General features: G+C 32.8%; 1 pseudogene; it reads left to right on the top strand.

The window, feature by feature from the left end:
* Positions 1-1,773: 1,773 nt before the first annotated feature.
* Positions 1,774-22,270, top strand: part of LOC139848822 (uncharacterized) — a 45,327-nt pseudogene continuing 24,830 nt past the window's right edge.

The following is a 22,270-nucleotide window of genomic DNA, read 5'->3' as shown; positions in this document are numbered from 1 at the left end:
ATAATTATAATTATAGTTCTAAGTATGAAAATATATATATGAAAAGTACTACGAAGTAATTAAAAACATGATTAACGATAGGATAAGATTCATAATTATGACTATAATTAAGTATAAATAAACTATAGATATAAATATCAACTGAATATGTTTATTTCATGGTTGTAATGCATGTATAATCGAATTAGGATTAAACTGCAAGATTTTGGTTATTAAATATATATATAAGAAAGTATTATTATTAAAGTTACTATCATTAGTAGTAAAATTGTTATTATAGTTATTATTATTACCAGTATTATTATTACTATCATTATTACTAAAAGTATTATTATTATTTTTAAATATAGCATTTTTATTAAAATTAGTATTATCATTAAAAATTAATAATTTTTAGTAAAATTATCCTTTTTATTGAAATTATTAATATTATCACTATTATTAACATTATTACTAACATGACCATAATTATTATCATTAATAAGTAATTACTACTACGATTACTATTATTATAGAAATACAACTCTTTATTTATTATTAATATAGCTTTATCATATAAATATTAGTTACCTAAAAACATATTTATTACAGGTAACATAACTACATTAATATGATTATAGAAAATATTAATTATTCATCTAAGGTATATATAAAATTAACTATACTTAATTAATAAATAAAACCTATAAACTATTAAATATAACAATATATATATATATATATATATATATATATATATATATATATATATATATATATATATATATATATATATATATATATATATATATATATATATATATATATATATATATATATATATATATAAATTTGTTCGATTATGATTATATGTTTTAATAAGATATACAAATGATATAGGTTCGTGAATCCGAGGCCAACCCTGCATTGTTCAATATAGTCATATGTATTTTTACTACAAAATACATTAGGTGAGTTTCATTTGCTCCCTTTTTAAATGCTTTTGCAATATATATTTTTGGGACTGAGAATACATGCGCTGTTTTTATAAATGTTTTACGAAATAGACACAAGTAATCGAAACTACATTATATGGTTAAATGATCGAAGCCGAATATGTCCCTTTTACTTGGTAACCTAAGAATTAGTAAACCAGTCTACTAATTGACGCGAATCCTAAAGATAGATCTACTGGGCTCAACAAACCCCATCCGTTGTAGCGGATGCTTTAGTACTTCGATGTTGTTTTATCATGTCCGAAGGATTTCCCGGAATGATAGGGGATATTCTTATATGCATCTTGTTAATGTCGGTTACCAGGTTTTCAATCCATATGAATGATATTTTTGTCTCTATGCATGGGACGTATATTATGAGAAATGAAAATGAAAATCTTGTGGTCTATTAAAATGATGGAAATAAATATTTATGTTAAACTAATGAACTCACCAACCTTTTGGTTGACACTTTAAAGCATGTTTATTCTCAGGTATGAAAGAAATCTTCCGCTGTGCATTTACTCATTTTAGAGACATTACTTGGAGTCATTCATGACATATTTCAAAAGACGTTGCATTTGAGTCTTTGAGTTCATCAAGATTATTATTAAGTCAATTATAGTTGGATATATTATGAAATGGTATGCATGTCATCAACTTTCAATGTAATGAAAGTTTGTCTTTTAAAAACGAATGCAATGTTTGTAAAATGTATCATATAGAGGTCAAGTACCTCGCTATGTAACCAAATGTAATGTATTCGTCCAGATGGATTAGGACGGGTCTTTACACAAAAATGAACAATCATCATCATCATCATCATGCATCATCCAAAGCAGTCTCATCGTCGTCATTAGCAGCAGAAGCTACAGTTTCATCAGCAGCAGAAGCATCACCGTCACCGTCGACGACGACGACATCGCAGCCGTCGCCACCACCGTCACCGGCCGTACAACTAATGAATGCGACCTCTCCGGCAACTGACGAGCATCCTGCTTCATCATCATTACGTACGTGATTGTTCATCATCGCCTTCTACATCCTCATCGTCGTTGGAGTCGGTAACAATCGAACGGCGCGGTGAATACGCCGCCTTGTGTAAATGGACGATAATTAAATTTCCTAGGGTTAAAACTAAGGCTTTATGGAGTAAGTATTTTGAAGTTGGCGGTTATGATTACCGTTTGTTAGTTTACCCTAAGGGTGATTCACAAGCATTACCTGGTTATATTTCGATTTATTACAAATCATGAACCCTAGAGGGACTACCTCATCTAAATGGGACTGTTTTGCCAGTTATCGATTAACTGTTTTAAACCCTGTGGATGATTCAAAGTCGATCCATCGAGATTCATGGCACAGGTTTTCGACCAAAAAGAAGTCACATGAGTGGTGTGATTTTACACCATCCACTTCCATTTTTGATATGAAATCAGGCTTTTTGTTTGATGAGGATCATTGTCTTCTTATTACCGCTGATATAATGATACTAAATGAATCGATTAATTTAGTGCGTGATAATAATGAGGTTCAATCTAGTTCTGCATCGATGAATTGACCGGTTGGGGATGTTTTGAGTGGGAAGTATACTTGGAAAGTTTGTAATTTTACTTTGTGTAGTAAGATGTTGAAATGAAATATGCGCACCTTCATGTCAGCCAATTGTTATGATTCTTGTTAGAAAACGAACCTGGTAACACTGCTTCAAATGCCGATAATGGACTAATAATGAGCTCTTTTACATGGAGGGTGGAAAATTTCTTGTCTTTTAAAGATATAATGGAGACCCGCAAAATATTTAGCAGATTTTTTCAAGCTGGTGGATGTGAACTTAGACTCGGTGGGTGGTTTTCTTATTTTTCTTCAGTAATGTAGTTATAAAGAAGAAGATTTATATACAAGGTTGGAAAATTCGCTACTCGGGTAGTGGACTTTTGAGGGGATAATCTACAACTCGGGGAGTACTCGGATGTTGACCAAGTTTGACTTTGACTGATTTTTCAAGTAATCCCGAGTTTTGGCCGAGTTTGACCAAGCTTGACCGAGTTTGACCAAACTGGACCAAGTTTGACGGAGTACTCGCCGAGTAATTCCAGGTTCTGCAACACTGGTTTATATGTTGACATGGACTGTCTTGTTATCCTAATGCAGGTGTTTATGAGTCGTTTGACACAATATGCATATACCTTGAGAGTGAACAGTCATTGGGGACTGACCCTGATAAGAACTTTTGGGTTAAATACAGGATGGCTGTACTGAACCAAAAGAATCCTTCCAAGACTGTGTGGAAGGAGTCATCTATTTGTACCAAGACTTGGAATAATTATGTGCTTCAGTTCATGAAGGTTTCAGATATGCTTGAAGCCGATGCAGGTTTTCTTGTACGCGATACAATTGTCTTTGTTTGTGAAATATTGGATTGTTGCCCATGGTTTGAGTTTGCGGATCTAGAGGTCACTGTGTTGGTCATTAATCCAAGTTCACTTATTAATTGTTACAGTATAGCTATATTGTGATGTTAAGTATAATTTTGAAGGTTCTAATTTTAAAATTTTGCTTCATGTTTTATATGGAATTGATAAACAAGCTATTAGAGTTTATATGTATCTCACATTTCCTTTGAATTGGACTCATTTCAGAAGTCCACGTGATAATAAAAGGATCGATCATTTACTATTATTTTGCAATCTCATCATCAAAGAATATGAACCCATTTGATAATGAGTTAGTACATTATGAAGGCAAACTTGTAAGAACATAATTAGTAGTTCTTTCTTGAATTGGAAATGTGACAACCAAAAAGATATCATACACACATTATTATGGAAATGTCAATAATTGTTGGAAAAATGATCTGATGAGTCAAAGTGTTTTGCAGGAGTTAGAGTCTGGAGTCCTAGAGTCTGAAGTTGCAGATTTTGATAAAGTCAACGTTTTGATTACTTGATGATTAAGCTATGGAAAATTCTGGAGATTTGTTTAAATATTAAGAAGATTGTGTTTTGATTCTGTGTTATCTCTAGAAGATAAACTTTGCATTCTTTAGAATATTTGTTAGTTTTAAGTTTATCTTTTCCTAAGTTTTAGTCAAGTAGTTTAGGAAACCAAATCTTCAAGATTTGGTTTAACTCTGTATAAATAGGGGTACGGTTCATTATGATGATGTATCTTTTGTACGAAATACTTTGTCTTTCATATATTTTCATTTCGTGTTCTCTCAATTATCTGTTCTTATAATTCATATTCATTGTTCTATTGAGAGTCTGGTGTTCATAGTTGAATACTGTGAACTAATAACTGGTATCAGAGCAGGAAAGGTGTAAATCCAACTTGGTAATCTTTTAAAACGATCCATATATTGATCAAGATGTCTACCAGTACCATTCCAACCCCAGTTATGGCTGGAAAAGGTGTGCCAATATACGATAGCACAGACTCTGCAACATGGAAATTGAAAGTTCTTTGGTTTCTGGGTTCCATTCATGAAGATGTTGAGCAAGTCCTCACAACAGGACCTATTATACCTGGTGCAATGGTTGAAGCTGTTCCTGCCACAGATACTGTTGCTGCACAACCTGCTTATTTTCATGAAACTCCAAGAGATAGATGGACTGAAGCACAAGCCATAAAATTCAAGCTTGATAGCAAGATAAGGAGTATTATAGGCAATGCTGTTACTGTTCCGATTCTTAGAAAGATAAGTCATGCCAAAACTGCAAAAGCTATGTGGGATCTTTTGCTTAATGACTATGAAGGAGTCACAGTTGTTAAGACTCAGAAGAAGAAGAATCTGATAAGATGTTAAGAAAACTTTGCTGCTCAGCCTAAAGAATCTTTGAGTGATCTCCATTCAAGATTTCAGGTTCTAATTAATGATCTTGGAAGTGTTGGCGTAGAGAAAACACAACAGGTATTGTGTCAAAAGTTCATTGAATTGTTACCTTCAAATTTTGAGTCTGTGATTACATCCATGGTAATCAGTGAGAAGATAGACAACTATGAATTAAGTGAGCTGTTTGGCATACTATCAAATTTTGAAGAAACACAATTAAAGAACAAGATTAATGCTAAGAAGGTTGTTAAAGATCCAGAAGCTGCATTGGTGGCTACCACAAAGAAGAATAAGCAACTATTCTCCAGTTATTCTAGCAAGGTTGAATCTGAAAGTGATGAAACTTCTGATGATTATAGTGATTCTGATGAAGATGAGGAGATTCAAGATTTGGAAGGGCAGGTGGCTCTTTTGACTCAAAGGATTGAGCAGAAAAGGTTTGGTTATAAGAAGGGTAAAGGTAAGAGTACTTTTGATCCAAAGAAAGCTAAATGTTTTAAGTGTGGCAAGATAGGTCACATAGCTGCAGATTGCTGGTCTAAGAGTGAAGGAGGTTCAAATACCAACAAGTCTGTTGACAAGGCAAGAAAGTATAAGCTCAAGTACTGATAATGCTAAAAACGAACATATATTTCATAGCATTATTCCTCAAGAAAGACAAGCTTTTAGTTGCAATTGTCCTATTTACAAGTGATATTAGGTTAAATAATAAAAGGTGAAGACAAAAGATAGATTCGACGAATTGAAGACGCAAACGACCAAAAAGCTCAAAAGTACAAAATACAATCAAAGAGGTTCCAATTATTGATAAGAAACGTCTCAGAATTACAAGAGTACAAGATTCAAAACGCAAAGTACAAGATATTAAATTGTACGCAAGGACGTTCGAAAATCCGGAACCGGGACCAGAGTCAACTCTCAACGCTCGACGCAACGGACTAAAAATTACAAGTTAACTATGTATATAAATATAATATAATATATAATTAATTATATAAATTATATATATATATTATATTTATATATTAAAACCGTCGGCAAACTAGGATCCAAACTTGTGTGAGCTGTATTTACAAACTTCGCGACTCGCGGAGTTTGTAGTGCAAAAATGCCGCAACTCGCGGAGCTGTCCTGGACAAAAATGCCTATAAAAGCTCGCTCATTCTGAACATTTTATATAACCTAATTCTATCTATTTCTCAAAAACGTATATATATATATATATATATATATATATATATATATATATATATATATATATATATATATATATATATATATATATATATATATATATATATATATATATTATAATTATAATTTTAATTTTAAATCCTAATAATAAGGGTATGTTAGCGAATGTTGTAAGGGTGTAAGTCGAAATTCTGTCCGTGTAACGCTACGCTATTTTTAATCATTGTAAGTTATGTTCAACCTTTTTAATTTAATGTCTCGTAGCTAAGTTATTATTATGCTTATTTAATACCGAAGTAATCATGATGTTGGGCTAAATACTAAAATTGGGTAATTGGGCTTTGTACCATAATTGGGGTTTGGACAAAAGAACGACACTTGTGGAAATTAGACTATGGGCTATTAATGGGCTTTATATTTGTTTAACTAAATGATAGTTTGTTAATTTTAATATAAAGATTTACAATTGGACGTCCCTATAAATAACCATATACACTCGATCGGACACGATGGGCGGGGTATTTATATGTATGAATAATAGTTCATTTAACCGGACACGGGAATGGATTAATAGTCACTAGAATTATTAAAACAGGGGTGAAATTATGTACAAGGACACTTGGCATAATTGATAACAAAGTATTAAAATCTTGGGTTACACGCAGTCGATAACCTGGTGTAATTATTAAACAAAGTATTAAAACCTTGTTACAGTTTAAGTCCCCAATTAGTTGGAATATTTAACTTCGGGTATAAGGATAATTTGACGAGGACACTCGCACTTTATATTTATGACTGATGGACTGTTATGGACAAAAACCAGACGGACATATTAAATAATCCAGGACAAAGGACAATTAAACCATGGGCATAAAACTAAAATCAACATGTCAAACCTCATGATTACGGAAGTTTAAATAAGCATAATTATTTTATTTCATATTTAATTTCCTTTATTTTATATTTAATTGCACTTCTAATTATCGTACTTTTTATTTATTGTTATTGTATTTAATTGCACTTTTAATTATCGTACTTTTTAATTATCGCAATTTTATTTTATCGCACTTTTATTTATCGCAATTTCATTATCGTTATTTACTTTACGCTTTAAATTAAGTCTTTTATTTATTTAATATTTTACATTAGGTTTTAACTGCGACTAAAGTGCTAAAAATCGACAAATCGGTCATTAAACGGTAAAAACCCCTCTTTATAATAATAATATTACTTATATATTTTTGTATTTTTATAAATTAAAACTAATACAGCGTTAAGCTTTGTTTAAAAGATTTTCCCTGTGGAACGAACCGAACTTACTAAAAACTACACTACTGTATGATTAGGTACACTGCCTATAAGTGTTGTAGCAAGGTTTAAGTATATCCATTCTATAAATAAATAAATATCTTGTGTAAAATTGTATCGTATTTAATAGTTTTTTCGTTGTAAAAATAAAGCTATTTTATATACACCTCGCATAACATCAAGTATTTTTGGCGCCGCTGCCGGGGAAGCGCCGAAGCGAACGCTATATATATAAAAAAAAAAAATTTTTGTTAAGTTGTAGTCTACTTTTATAAAAGTATATACGTTTTAAATATAAAAAGTTATAAAATATAAAAAGAAAAACAAAAATATTTATATATTTTTAAGAGTTTATTAAATATATAAAGTTTTTTTTATTTTTATTTTAGTTTATAAAAATATAAGTTTTATTTAATTTATATAAATAATTTATATAAATATTAAAATAGAAAAATATATAAAATATAAATAAAAAAATAAAAAATATATATATAAATCTGAACCTGTCCGAATTTGAACCTGTTTCTGAACTGAAACTGCACCCTCCACGACCCGCGGAGTTTTTGAACTGGGTTCACCGCAACTCGCGGAGCCTCCCTGACAGACAGGCCACATAACCCTAATCGCGTTAATTACGGTGTATTATTAATTATTATTATTAATAAACCCTAAATTAGTTTAATTATTATTATTATTTAGTTTAAGTTTTTAAATTAATTTATAATATTAAATTATAATTAGTTTTATTTATATATAAAAAATTAATAATTTTATAAAATAAATAATATAAAAATAATATTTTTATAAAAATTGTACTCTTTATCAATTTTAAGCCTATTTTTATTTTTGTAACTTTTTAATCGTTTATTCGTAATATTTATATTTTTCGCTCGTATCTAATTTTAAGTTCTAGTATTTGCCGTAGCTTATTTTTATTTCAAGATTTTTAGGCTTTGCCGTAAAATCCCTTAAGTGCTTTCTCTTTAGACTAAGATCTAGGTGCTTTAGAATTTTGTGACGCCTTTTTAAGTTTTAGTACCTTTTTAAGTTATTGCCATTTGGGATATAATTTTTCTTTTAAGCTTTAATATTTTTAGACGCAACTTTTAATTTTTTAGTTTTTAGTTCCTTTTTAAGTTTTAACGCGCTACTTTCTTATTTTTATTTTTCGACGCCTTTTACCTATGTATCAATTATCACTCCAATTAGTAATCTCAATTTGCAATTTTAATTTTAAGTTAGTGATAATAATAAGGTTGGGTTAGTCGAGTGTTTTAAAGTTTTATAAGTCACTTTTTTTTTCTTTCTTATTTCTCCAAATTTAATACCGACGCGCTCTTTTTCTTTCTTATTTCTCGACATTCTAGTTTTAGGACATAGATTTTTATTCTATTTCTTCTCTAAATTTCTTAAAATTACGAAAATTATTTTAAGTGGTTAAATTGATAGACATCAAAATTTTCTGGTTTGTAGTAATAGTTGGATTTGTACGTGGACCGGGTTATTGGAGCCAAACGGTACTCAATTATATTGAGACCAAATGAATCCTGCCCCTCTGCTGCATCTTTTGGCTATTCGAAACGTGGGAAAAATCAGAAAAGTCTATTAATTGGATAACTTATATAATTTTTCTTTCCTTTTAAAAACTAATAGGATATTCAGTGAATGCACCGAGCAAGACGTTCACCACCTTTTGTACTTTCACCACCTGTAACTCGATCAAGACATCTAGCTAATATTGTCGCCGTTGATTTTTCTTTAGAATCGTCATCCAGTCGACCAAGTACTCCAATTCAAATTTTCGATAATCCATTTTTTGAACCCGATCTCACAATTGAGAATCCGGAGAATATTCAGGGACAATTTCGAGATCCTGAACCATTAATTTTTCCTCCGGAACCACCAATCATTCAAACAGAGATTGTTGAGGAACGAACCATTAAATCAGAATCCTCTAGTGATTCAGATTCAACAAATTCAATCATGGAAAATCTGGAACCTTTAAGTATGGAAGACCGAATGAGAGCTAAACGCACTGGCCAAGGTCACGCAATTACTCATCCAGACATTAATGCGCCAGATTATGAAATCAAAGGACAAATTCTACACATGATGACTAATCAATGCCAATTTAGTGGTGCGCCGAAGGAAGATCCAAATGAACATCTTCATACCTTTAATAGGATCTGCACACTATTTAAAATAAGAGAAGTTGAGGATGAACAGATATATCTCATGTTATTTCCCTGGACTTTAAAGGGAGAAGCCAAAGATTGGTTGGAATCGTTACCTGAAGGGGCGATTGATACATGGGATGTTTTAGTTGAAAAATTTCTTAAACAATTCTTTCCGGCATCTAAAGCCGTAAGACTTCAAGGAGAAATTATTACGTTCACACAGAAACCAAATGAAACTCTATATGAGGCGTAGACAAGATTTGGAAAGTTATTGAGAGGATGTCCGCAACATGGTTTAGACACTTGTCAAATAGTACAAATATTCTACCAAGGATGCGACATCACTACAAGGAAAGACATCGATATAGCAGCTGGTGGTTCTATTATGAAGAAAACAGAAACTGATGCTTACAAAATTATTGATAACACTGCTTCCCACTCACATGAGTGGCACCAAGAAAAAGATATCGTTAGATCATCTAAAGCAGCTAGAGCCGATTCTAGCCATGACTTAGATTCCATTTCTGCAAAGATAGATGCTGTGGAGAGACGAATGGAAAAGATGACTAAGGATATACACTCAATACGAATTAGTTGTGAGCAGTGTGGAGGACCACATTTGATAAAAGATTGTCTCAGTATTGAACTAACAATGGAACAAAGAGAGAATATTTCATACATAAACCAAAGGCCTGGAAATAATTATCAGAATAATTATCAACCGCCAAGACCAATTTACAATCAAAACAAGAATTATAACCGAAATGTTCCATACAACAACCAACAAGGTCCTAGTAATCAACAAGTATCCAATAATACTTACAATCAGTAAAGACCTAATTTTCAAAACAAACCACAAACCGATGATAAAAAGCCGAATTTAGAAGATATGATGACGAAGCTAGTTGAATCTCAAACGCAGTTTTTCACATCTCAGAAACAAACCAATGAACAAAATGCTCAAGCATTTAGAAATCAACAAGCTTCTATTCAAAATCTGGAACAAGAAGTAAGTAACCTAGCAAGGTTAATAGGTGAAAGAAAACCAGAAAGTCTACCTAGTGATACAAATGCTAACCCCCGGAATGAAACAGCTAAAGTTATTACCACAAGAAGTGGTATTACACTTAAACCACCTGAAAAACCTGAAATTTCTGATGAAGCTATTCCTACTCCACAAGAACCACAACCTGAACAAGATAAGGAAAAAGAACCGGTAGTTGAAAAGGTTAATGAAGATTACTGAATTAGGAAGATCAATTAAAAGGTCAAAATATTATGAAATAATTTGTAAATCTTGGTGTGTATCTCCCAAAAAGAATTCTGATGCTATTGCCAAACAAATTCCAAATGATGTCAAGGCTATACTAGGTGAAAACTACATATTAAACAATAATGTGGAAGTTGATCCTAGTGTATTCAAACCTGACATTTTACCTGACACTTTTGTAAAATTTGATGGTGACAAAAAGATTTTAACTAATGCATTTGTAAGATCATTAGATCCTGTTGAACCCTCATAGACTATAATACTAGAATGCAGAAATCCACTAGAGTCTGAACTCTTGAAATCCTCAGACTCTAACAATTTAGTCTCTAAAAGTGAAAGTGTATGTTCTGACCTAGAGTCTGACACCCAAGAGTCAAGTAGCAAAAGTAATTCTGAATCATCTTCTGATAGTGACACTTGTCCAGATCTAATAAGGTCAACTAAAAGAAGGTCAAAACAAGCAAAGACTATCCAAAAACTCAAAAGAAAAATTTCAAAACTCAATAAAAAAATCAAGAGTCAAGAAAAACCTTTAGTTAAAAGAACATCTTGTTTTCCTGAGAAAATTGAAAAGGTATGGAAACCTAAAGTTTGTGAGAGTGTTTTGAAAACAGTTAAGGACAAGTTGATTTGGATTGGGAACAAAGCTTTTGTTTGGAGAGTGAAGAGCACTCCAACTGAACCCACTGAAAAGTGGGTTCCCCTTAAAAACTAACCATTTTCTTTTGTTTTGTGTCTTGTGTAGCAGGGTAATTTATGGTATTTGGACAGTGGCTGCTCAAGACACACGACTGGATGCAAAGAGCATCTTGTAGGGTTTGTTGAAGAAAAAGGTCCTTCTTTAAGATATGGTGATAATTCTGTTGCAAAGACTATTGGTTATGGTACTGTTAAAGCTGGAAGTGTTTCATTTAAGAAAGTTGCTTTAGTTGAAGGGTTGAAGCATAATCTGCTAAGTGTGAGTCAGATTGCTGATGAAGATTGTGAGATTAGAATAAGAAAGAAAGCTGGTATTATTTATGATCCAAAAGGAAGGCCAACACTTGTAGCCTGGAGAGTTCAAAATGTGTATATGCTGGATCTGGATTCTATTGATGTTGGAATTGAAACATGTCTGTATTCTCAGACTGTTCCTGAACTTAATTGGCTCTGGCACAAAAGGTTGTCTCATCTCAATTTCAAAAACATTAATGAGCTTTCCAAAAAGAAGCTTGTTAGAGGTTTGCCTCAACAATCTTTCAAGAAAGATAAACCTTGTTCTGCTTGTATTATGGGTAAACAGACCAAAACAAAGTTTCCCTCAAAAACTCTAGCTACTATTAGTGATCCATATGCTACACATGGATCTGTTTGGTCCAATGAACACTAGTAGTCTGGGTGGAAAAAGATATACTCTGGTAATTGTTGATGAGTATTCTAGGTTTACTTGGGTTATTTTCTTAGCTGCAAAAAGTGATGCTCCTGAAGAAATCATCAATTTAATCAAGAGAGAGCAGGTTCAAAAAGGTGTTCTTGTTAAGCAATTGAGAAGTGATCATGACACTGAGTTTAAAAATGTTACTTTAATTGACTTTTGTGAAGAGTCTGGAATTGGTCAAAATTTCTCTGCTGTTAGAACTCCACAACAAAATGGAGTTGCTGAAAGAAGAAATAGAACACTTATCGAAGCAGCCAGAACTATGCTATGCCAATCAAATGTTGCACTCAGATTCTGGGCAGAAGCTGTTAATACAGCTTGTTATACTCAAAACAGGTCCTTGATTGTGAAGAAACATGGCAAAACTCCCTATGAGCTATATCATAAAAAGATACCTACTATTCATTACTTCCAAGTATTTGGATGTAAGTGCTATATTTTGAATCAAAGAGATTAGCTTGAAAAGATGAGGCTAAAATCTGATGAAGTTGTGTTCATGGGATATTCTTCTGTATCTAAAGCTTATAGAGTATATAATTAGAGGAGAATGAAGATTGAAGAATCCATTAATGTTTCTTTTGATGAAAGTTCCATAGAAATGGATCAGTCATCCAGCTCTGAGCAATCTGCACTTGGTGAATTGTCAAATTTAATTTCTGGAAACAGTGTTCAGACTCTAGATTCAGAGTCTGAGTCAGATGAACCTGATTTGTCTGGGTTGAAAAATGATTCTGCAGATAATTCTCATACAGAAGAAGTTCAACAAGAAGATGAGCCTGTTGTTATTCAAGAAGGTGATCAATCACCTAATAACACCTTGGTTCCTGTTGTTCCTATCAGAAAATCTTCTAGAAACATAGTTCCTCCAAAGTATCTTGAAGATTATGTTGTAGATCCTACTGGGTTGCCTAAACCTGGTTCTTCTCAGACACCTGTGTCTGACTTTGCAATTGCAAACTATTGTTTCTTTTCTAATTTTCTTTCACTCATTGAACCCAAAGAAGTAAATGAAGCATTGGCTGACAATGAGTGGGTTGAAGCTATGACTGAAGAGTTGACAGAGTTTGAAAGGAATGATGTATGGGAGTTGGTTCCAAAACCTGATGGTAAAACTGCAATTGGTACTAGATGGGTTTACAGAAACAAGGTTGACAAAGATGGTATTGTGGTTAGAAATAAAGCAAGGTTAGTGGCTCAAGGGTATAGACAAGAAGAAGGTATAGACTATGATGAGACATTTGCTCCTGTTGCTAGAATTGAAGCTATTAGATTGTTTCTGGCATATGCTTCAGATAAAGATTTTGTGGTGTTCCAAATGGATGTAAAGAGTGCTTTTCTAAATGGTAAATTGCAAGAAGAGGTTTATGTGAAGCAACCTCCTGGTTTCAAGAGTAAGAAGTTTCCCAAGCATGTCTTCAAGTTGAAGAAAGCTTTGTATGGTCTGAAGCAAGCTCCCAGAGCCTGGTATGATACTCTATCAACATTTCTTCTAGAAAAGAAATTTTCTAGAGGGGCTATTGACAAAACTTTATTCATCAAAAAGGAGAAAGGTGATGTGTTACTTGTTCAAATTTATGTTGATGACATTATTTTTGGGTCTACTAATCCACTTTTGAGAAAATGGTTTTCAGACATAATGTCTAAAGAATATAGAATGAGTAATTTATGTATTCTAAACTATTTTCTTGGATAACAAATAAAGCAGAGTCATGAGGGTATTTTTATTAACCAAAGTAATTACATTTCCGATATGTTAACTAAATATGGCTTTAAAAATTGCTCCTCTTTAAGAACTCCAATGAGTGTTTCTGAAAAACTTGATAAAGATGAGTCTGGAAAACTCACTTGTCAATCAACCTATAGAGGTATGATTGGATCTTTGTTATATTTAACTGCTAGTAGACCTGATATAATGTTTGCTACATGTATGTGTGCACGTTATCAGTCAGATCCTAAGGAGTCTCATTATAAAGCTGTGAAAAGAATTTTTAGGTACTTAAAAGGTACCCCTAACCTGGGTCTTTGGTATGCTAAAGACTCAGCGTTTGATCTAATTGGTTACACAGATGCAGACTATGCAGGTTGTAAGTTAGATAGAAAAAGCACTTCTGGTGGATGTCAATTATTATGTGGAAAATTGGTGAGCTGGTCCAGGTAAAAGCAAAATTCAGTGGCCACTTCCACAGCAGAAGCTGAATATGTAGCAGCAGGGAGTTGTTGTGCTCAATTACTTTGGATGCAACATCAACTTTTGGATTTTGGGTTAACATTGACCAAAATTCCAATAATGTGTGATAATGAGAGTGCTATTGCTATTACAGAGAATCCAGTGTTTCACTCCAGGACCAAGCACATAAAGATCAGGCATCATTTTATAAGGGATTGTGTTGAGAAAGGCAAAGTGGTTTTAAAGCATATTGGTACTAAAGATCAATTGGCAGATATTTTTACTAAGGCACTTCCTGAGGAGAGGCATTTTTATCTTCTTGAACAACTTGGAATGTTAAATCCATCAACTGAAATGTTGACAAGTGAAGATACTCTCTAAACTGTTGTTGTAAAAAAAAAAAAAAAAAAAGTCTGGATTACGTTGTTTTCAGAGTCTGGGTAACATCAAATTATTCAGAGTCTGGAAAGATTTACTCTCCTAGTGTATTTTTGGTGTATATTTGTTTCCTTATTTAATTCTTAAAATATTTCTTTTCTTTAGTAAAAAGGATTATTTTACAAGGGGGTAATCGGTAATTTATTTTGAGGGTTAAAAGTAAATTTTTTGTTTGTCAGGATATAAATATCCTTCCTCCTCTTCAAATCGATTTTAAGTTTTCAAACCCTAATCCCTCTTTCGATCATCTTCTTCAAAATTCCCTCAATTTTCAAAACCCTTTGTTTCATCAAACGTAATGGCTCGATCAAAGTACATTCCCTTCGTCCTTGTCCCTACAGCAAACATGATTCGTGCTACAGAGATTAAAGGTAATAAGGATGTTATGGTTTCTGCTAATAACCGAGTTGCTTGTGATTCAATTCCAGAGAATTTTGCTAACGAAGGATACGAGGAGTTGACTCAGTTTATGCACAATCATCCATTGAAGGACGCATTCTTCAAAACAACAACGATGTTTCCAGAATTGCTTGCTGAATTTTGGTATACATGTGTTGGTGACAGGGAGGCACGAACACTCACAGGCACATATCGTAATGGTAACAATACTCTTGTTCTTACTGAGAATCACTTGAGGTTAGCTTTGAATTTACCTATGCGTGACAATTTTGTTAGAACACCTTCTAAGTCTGCTGCAAGGTTAAGTTTTAATTTAGTTGGTCAACCGTTGACTGATTCAACTGTTAAGACTAGCATGTTTACACCTAGGTGGATGTTTATGTTATCTAATGTTATGAGAAGTTTGAGTTTTAAGAGTGGAAGCTTGACAGAGATAAATGATTTTGAAGCTTGTTTGTTTCATGCCATAGTGACAGGAAGAAACATTGATTTTGCTCGCTTGTATTTTAATGAGTTGTTGGTTCTTACTGAGAAAACACCTAGGGATCATAATGTTCCTTTTATAAGGATTTTGAGTCTAATGATTGAACAAGCTATGCATCGAGATTTGTATGATGGTCTAAAGGTGTTAAGAGTGTATGAGTATACAGCTTTTCCTGTATGCAGTTCAAGAATGTTTCATAGTCATATCAACAATGATAATGAAGTTGCTCTCACTCCAGCAATGATGCAATGGGTCAACATTGGTCAACCTGACCAACCTGATCAACCTATAGCTCCTGAGCAATCAGGATTTGAAGGGGCATCTCCTGCAGGGTCTGAGCAATCAGGATCTGCAGAAGATCACAACATTGATCAACCAATCATAGAGTCTGAGCAATCCGATTCTACCCCCCAGTTACTCCACCCCATGATGTTCAACAAACTGAGCAGGCTGAAGGGATGAATGAGGAAATCCCACTTAATTCAAACCCACCTTCTCCCACTGCTCTTGGATAAATTACTCCATCAACCAACCTTATGAGCTCACCAGCTCATAATGAGAATGTTCACATACTTGAAAACTTAGTTGATTCAGCACCCATAGATTCACATCAAAAATCTATTAGGCAAGGTGCTACAAGTACAACTCCATCACCTCTGCTAGAGGTTGGTGAGGGGAGTACTTTGACCCAACCTGAACCAACTAGGTTAGTAAGCTTGGATTTCCACATTACAGTTGCTGAGAAAACCCCCTCAGTTAACTTAATTCAGGAAGTCCCAATCCTGGACTCATCAAACCAAATTCATACTCCAGTTTCAATGGCTAAACCTACAGTTACCTCAGACACAAGTTTGCCACTCCTCTCTCCAAATATCCAATCCTTACACTTGCTAGCACAGGCTGCCAATGTTTCATCCATATTACAGGATGAAATACAGGTCTCAAACCCTTCTATGTCCAGGGATCGCCCTACTTATCACCAGGAAGGTTGTGAGGACATGCAAACTTTACCCCTAAACATTGGCTCCACTTCACAGGCTGAGGCACCAGTCAATGTGGTTGGCCTGCATCAGGCTTTGACTACTCTGACTAAGAAGTTTGATGACAAATTTTTGGGTGTGCAGTGAAATGTCCCGTTCTTATTGATTAAAAACGTTCCATATTAATTGATTTCGTTGCGAGGTTTTGACCTCTATATGAGACGTTTTTCAAAGACTGCATTCATTTTAAAACAAACCATAACCTTTATTTCATCAATAAAGGTTTAAAAAGCTTTACGTAGATTATCAAATAATGATAATCTAAAATATCCTGTTTACACACGACCATTACATAATGGTTTACAATACAAATATGTTACAACAAAATAAGTTTCTTGAATGCAGTTTTTACACAATATCATACAAGCATGGACTCCAAATCTCGTCCTTATTTAAGTATGCGACAGCGGAAGCTCTTAGTATTCACCTGAGAATAAACATGCTTTAAACGTCAACAAAAATGTTGGTGAGTTATAGGTTTAACCTATATATATCAAATCGTAACAATAGACCACAAGATTTCATATTTCAATACACATCCCATACATAGAGATAAAAATCATTCATATGGTGAACACCTGGTAACCGACATTAACAAGATGCATATATAAGAATATCCCCATCATTCCAGGACACCCTTCGGATATGATATAAATTTCGAAGTACTAAAGCATCCGGTACTTTGGATGGGGCTTGTTGGGCCCGATAGATCTATCTTTAGGATTCGCGTCAATTAGGGTGTCTGTTCCCTAATTCTTAGATTACCAGACTTAATAAAAAGGGGCATATTCGATTTCGATAATTCAACCATAGAATATAGTTTCACGTACTTGTGTCTATTTTGTAAATCATTTATAAAACCTGCATGTATTCTCATCCCAAAAATATTAGATTTTAAAAGTGGGACTATAACTCACTTTCACAGATTTTTACTTCGTCGGGAAGTAAGACTTGGCCACTGGTTGATTCACGAACCTATAACAATATATACATATATATCAAAGTATGTTCAAAATATATTTACAACACTTTTAATATATTTTGATGTTTTAAGTTTATTAAGTCAGCTGTCCTCGTTAGTAACCTACAACTAGTTGTCCACAGTTAGATGTACAGAAATAAATCGATAAATATTATCTTGAATCAATCCACGACCTAGTGTATACGTATCTCAGTATTGATCACAACTCAAACTATATATATTTTGGAATCAACCTCAACCCTGTATAGCTAACTCCAACATTCACATATAGAGTGTCTATGGTTGTTCCGAAATATATATAGATGTGTCGACATGATAGGGCGAAACATTGTATACGTGTCTATGGTATCTCAAGATTACATAATATACAATACAAGTTGATTAAGTTATGGTTGGAATAGATTTGTTAACAATTTTCACGTAGCTAAAATGAGAAAAATTATCCAATCTTGTTTTACCCATAACTTCTTCATTTTAAATCCGTTTTGAGTGAATCAAATTGCTATGGTTTCATATTGAACTCTATTTTATGAACCTAAACATAAAAAGTATAGGTTTATAGTCGGAAAAATAAGTTACAAGTCGTTTTTGTAAAGGTAGTCATTTCAGTCGAAAGAACGACGTATAGATGACCATTTTAGAAAACATACTTCCACTTTGAGTTTAACCATAATTTTTGGATATAGTTTCATGTTCATAATAAAAATCATTTTCTCAGAATAACAACTTTTAAATCAAATTTTATCATAGTTTTTAATTAACTAACCCAAAACAGCCCGCGGTGTTACTACGACGGCGTAAATCCGATTTTACGGTATTTTTCGTGTTTACAGGTTTTAAATCATTAAGTTAGCATATCATATAGATATAGAACATGTGTTTAGTTGATTTTAAAAGTCAAGTTAGAAGGATTAACTTTTATTTGCGAACAAGTTTAGAATTAACTAAACTATGTTCTAGTGATTACAAGTTTAAACCTTCGAATAAGATAGCTTTATATGTATGAATCGAATGATGTTATGAACATCACTACTACCTTAAGTTCCTTGGATAAACCTACTGGAATAGAGAAAAGTGGATCTAGCTTCAATGGATCCTTGGATGGCTCGAAGTTCTTGAAGCAGAATCATGACACGAAAACAAGTTCAAGTAAGATCATCACTTGAAATAAGATTGTTATAGTTATAGAAATTGAACCAAAGTTTGAATATGATTATTACCTTGTATTAGAATGATAACCTACTATAAGAAACAAAGATTTCTTGAGGTTGGATGATCACCTTACAAGATTGGAAGTGAGCTAGCAAACTTGAAAGTATTCTTGATTTTATGAAACTAGAACTTTTGGAATTTATGAAGAACACTTAGAACTTGAAGATAGAACTTGAGAGAGATCAATTAGATGAAGAAAATTGAAGAATGAAAGTGTTTGTAGGTGTTTTTGGTCGTTGGTGTATGGATTAGATATAAAGGATATGTAATTTTGTTTTCATGTAAATAAGTCATGAATGATTACTCATATTTTTGTAATTTATGAGATATTTCATGCTAGTTGCCAAATGATGGTTCCCACATGTGTTAGGTGACTCACATTGGCTGCTAAGAGCTGATCATTGGAGTGTATATAGCAATAGTACATACATCTAAAAGCTGTGTATTGTACGAGTACGAATACGGGTGCATACGAGTAGAATTGTTGATGAAACTGAACGAGGATGTAATTGTAAGCATTTTTGTTAAGTAGAAGTATTTTGATAAGTGTATTGAAGTCTTTCAAAAGTGTATAAATACATATTAAAACACTACATGTATATACATTTTAACTGAGTCGTTAAGTCATCGTTAGTCGTTACATGTAAATGTTGTTTTGAAACCTTTAGGTTAATGATCTTGTTGAATGTTGTTAACCCATTGTTTATTATAACAAATGAGATGTTAAATTGTTATATTATCATGATATTATGATATATAATATATCTCAGTATGATGTATATACAGTTAAATGTCGTTACAACGATAATCGTTACATATATGTCTCGTTTCGAAATCATTAAGTTAGTAGTCTTATTTTTTGATGTTATGCGAGGTGTATATAAAATAGTTATTAATTTTAGCAGGAAATACTATTAAATACGATACAATTTTACACAAGATATTTATTTATTTATAGAATGGATATACTTAAACCTTGCTACAACACTTATAGGCAGTGTACCTAATCGTACAGTAGTGTAGTTTTTAGTAAGTCCGGTTCGTTCCACAGGGAAATCTTTAAACAAAGCTCAACGCTATATTAGTTTACTTTTATTAAAAATACAAATATATATATAAGTAATATTATTATTATAAAGGGGGGTTTTTACCGTTTAATGACCGGTTTGTCGATTTTAAAACTTTAGTCGCAGTTAAAACCTAATGTAAAATATAAAATAAATACAAGACTTAAATTAAAGCGTAAAGTAAATAACGATAATGAAATTGCGAATAATAAAAGTGCGATAAAATAAACTTGCGATAATTAAAAAGTACAATAATTAAAAGTGCGATTAAATAACAATAAATAAAAGTGCGATAATTAGAAGTGCAATTAAATATAAAATAAAGGAAATTAAATATGAAATAAAAGAATTATGCTTATTTAAACTTCCGTAATCATGATGTTTGACGTGTTGAATTTAGTTTTATGTCCATGGGTTAATTGTCCTTTGTCCTGGATTATTTAATCTGTCCATCTGGTTTTTGTCCATAACAGTCCATCAGTCATAAATATAAAGTGCGAGTGTCCTTGTCAAATTATTATTATACCCGAAGTTAAATATTCCAACTAATTGGGGATTCGAATTGTAACAAGGTTTTAATACTTTGTTTAATGAATACACCAGGTTATCGACTGCGTGTAAACCAAGGTTTTACTACTTTGTTAACAATTACACCAATTACCCTTGAATGTAATTTCACCCCTGTTTTAATTATTCTAGTGGCTATTAATCCATTCCCGTGTCCGGTTAAATGAACGATTATTCGTACATATAAATACCCTGCTCATCGTGTCCGATTGAGTGTATATGGTAATTTATAGGGACGCCCAATTGTAAATCTTTATATTAACATTAACAAACTTTCATTTAGTTAAACAAATATAAAGCCCATTAATAGCCCATAGTCTAATTTCCACAAGTGTCGTTCTTTTGTCCAAACCCCAATTATGGTACAAAGCCCAATTACCCAATTTTAGTAATTAGCCCAACATCATGATTACTTCGTTTTAAATAAGCATAATAATAACTTAGCTACGAGACATTAATATAAAAAGGTTGAACATAACTTACAATGATTAAAAATAGCGTAGCGTTACACGGACAGAATTTCGACTTACACCCTTACAACATTCGCTAACATACCCTTATTATTAGAATTATAATTAAAATTAAAATATAAATTATATATATATATATATAAATTTTACGTATGATAAGAGAAGAAAAAGATATGATTTTTGATCAGAATTCGGTTTGCTTTATAGCCAGAGTCGAAATTTGGGGCTCCGCGACTCGCGGCCCTTTTGGCCTTCACACTCCGCGAGTCGCGGAGATATAAATTACAGCTCACATCTTGGAGTTTTCTCTGCCGACGGTTTTTATTATATATATAATATATATATAATTAATATAATTAATTATATATTATATTATATTTATATACATAGTTAACTTGTAATTTTTAGTCCGTTGCGTCGAGCGTTAAGAGTTGACTCTGGTCCCGGTTCCGGATTTTCGAACGTCCTCGCGTACAATTTAATATCTTGTACTTTGCGTTTTGAATCTTGTACTCTTGTGATTTCGAGACGTTTCTTATCAATAATTGGAACCTTTTTGATTGTCTTTTGTACTTTTGAGCTTTTTGGTCGTGTGCGTCTTCAATTCGTCGAATCTGTCTTTTGTCTTCACCTTTTATTATTTAAACGAATATCTCTTGTAAATAGAACAATTGCAACTAAAAGCTTGTCTTTCTTGAGGAATAATGCTATGAAATATATGTTCGTTTTTAGCATTATCAAATATTCCCACACTTGAGCGTTGCTTGTCCTCAAGCAATATCGTCTTGAAATACTAGAATCACTTCTTTATTCTTCACACTTTGTACATCAGTGATTTCTATACGGCGGTATAAACAATGGTAGTAACGATATGGTTTACAGTCCCACATGACTATAAAAATTTAGATCCATTAAGGAAATTGGATCTTTATGAAAACATTTGATCTTTTGAAATCTAGTTTTTACCCTAGATAAGTTTTCCGGAATAACCCTTTACCGGTGTTTGCAAAATATTTTTGTGGGTTTGGTGGGTTTCAGATTTGAAAATTTTAGCTCAAAACTTGCGGTTTTGTGTCACCCACTTGCTAACCTTGTATTTGGAAAGCAACACGTCCAGTTTACTTGTCCCGTATATTACCTTTCGGTAAACTACCGTCCGGTTGTAAAGGAAAGCGTTGAACAAGCAACTGTTAAGGCAATGTCCCGTGACATGCTTTTGATTATGGTCTATAACGTGTCGGACGCAATTACTATCCTTGGTAGGAGCAA

Source organism: Rutidosis leptorrhynchoides, chromosome 5, assembly GCF_046630445.1.
Source record: "Rutidosis leptorrhynchoides isolate AG116_Rl617_1_P2 chromosome 5, CSIRO_AGI_Rlap_v1, whole genome shotgun sequence".
NCBI lineage: Eukaryota > Viridiplantae > Streptophyta > Magnoliopsida > Asterales > Asteraceae > Rutidosis > Rutidosis leptorrhynchoides.
The sequence above is the reverse complement of the archived record's forward strand: the minus strand, read 5'-3'. Positions and strand labels throughout refer to the sequence as shown.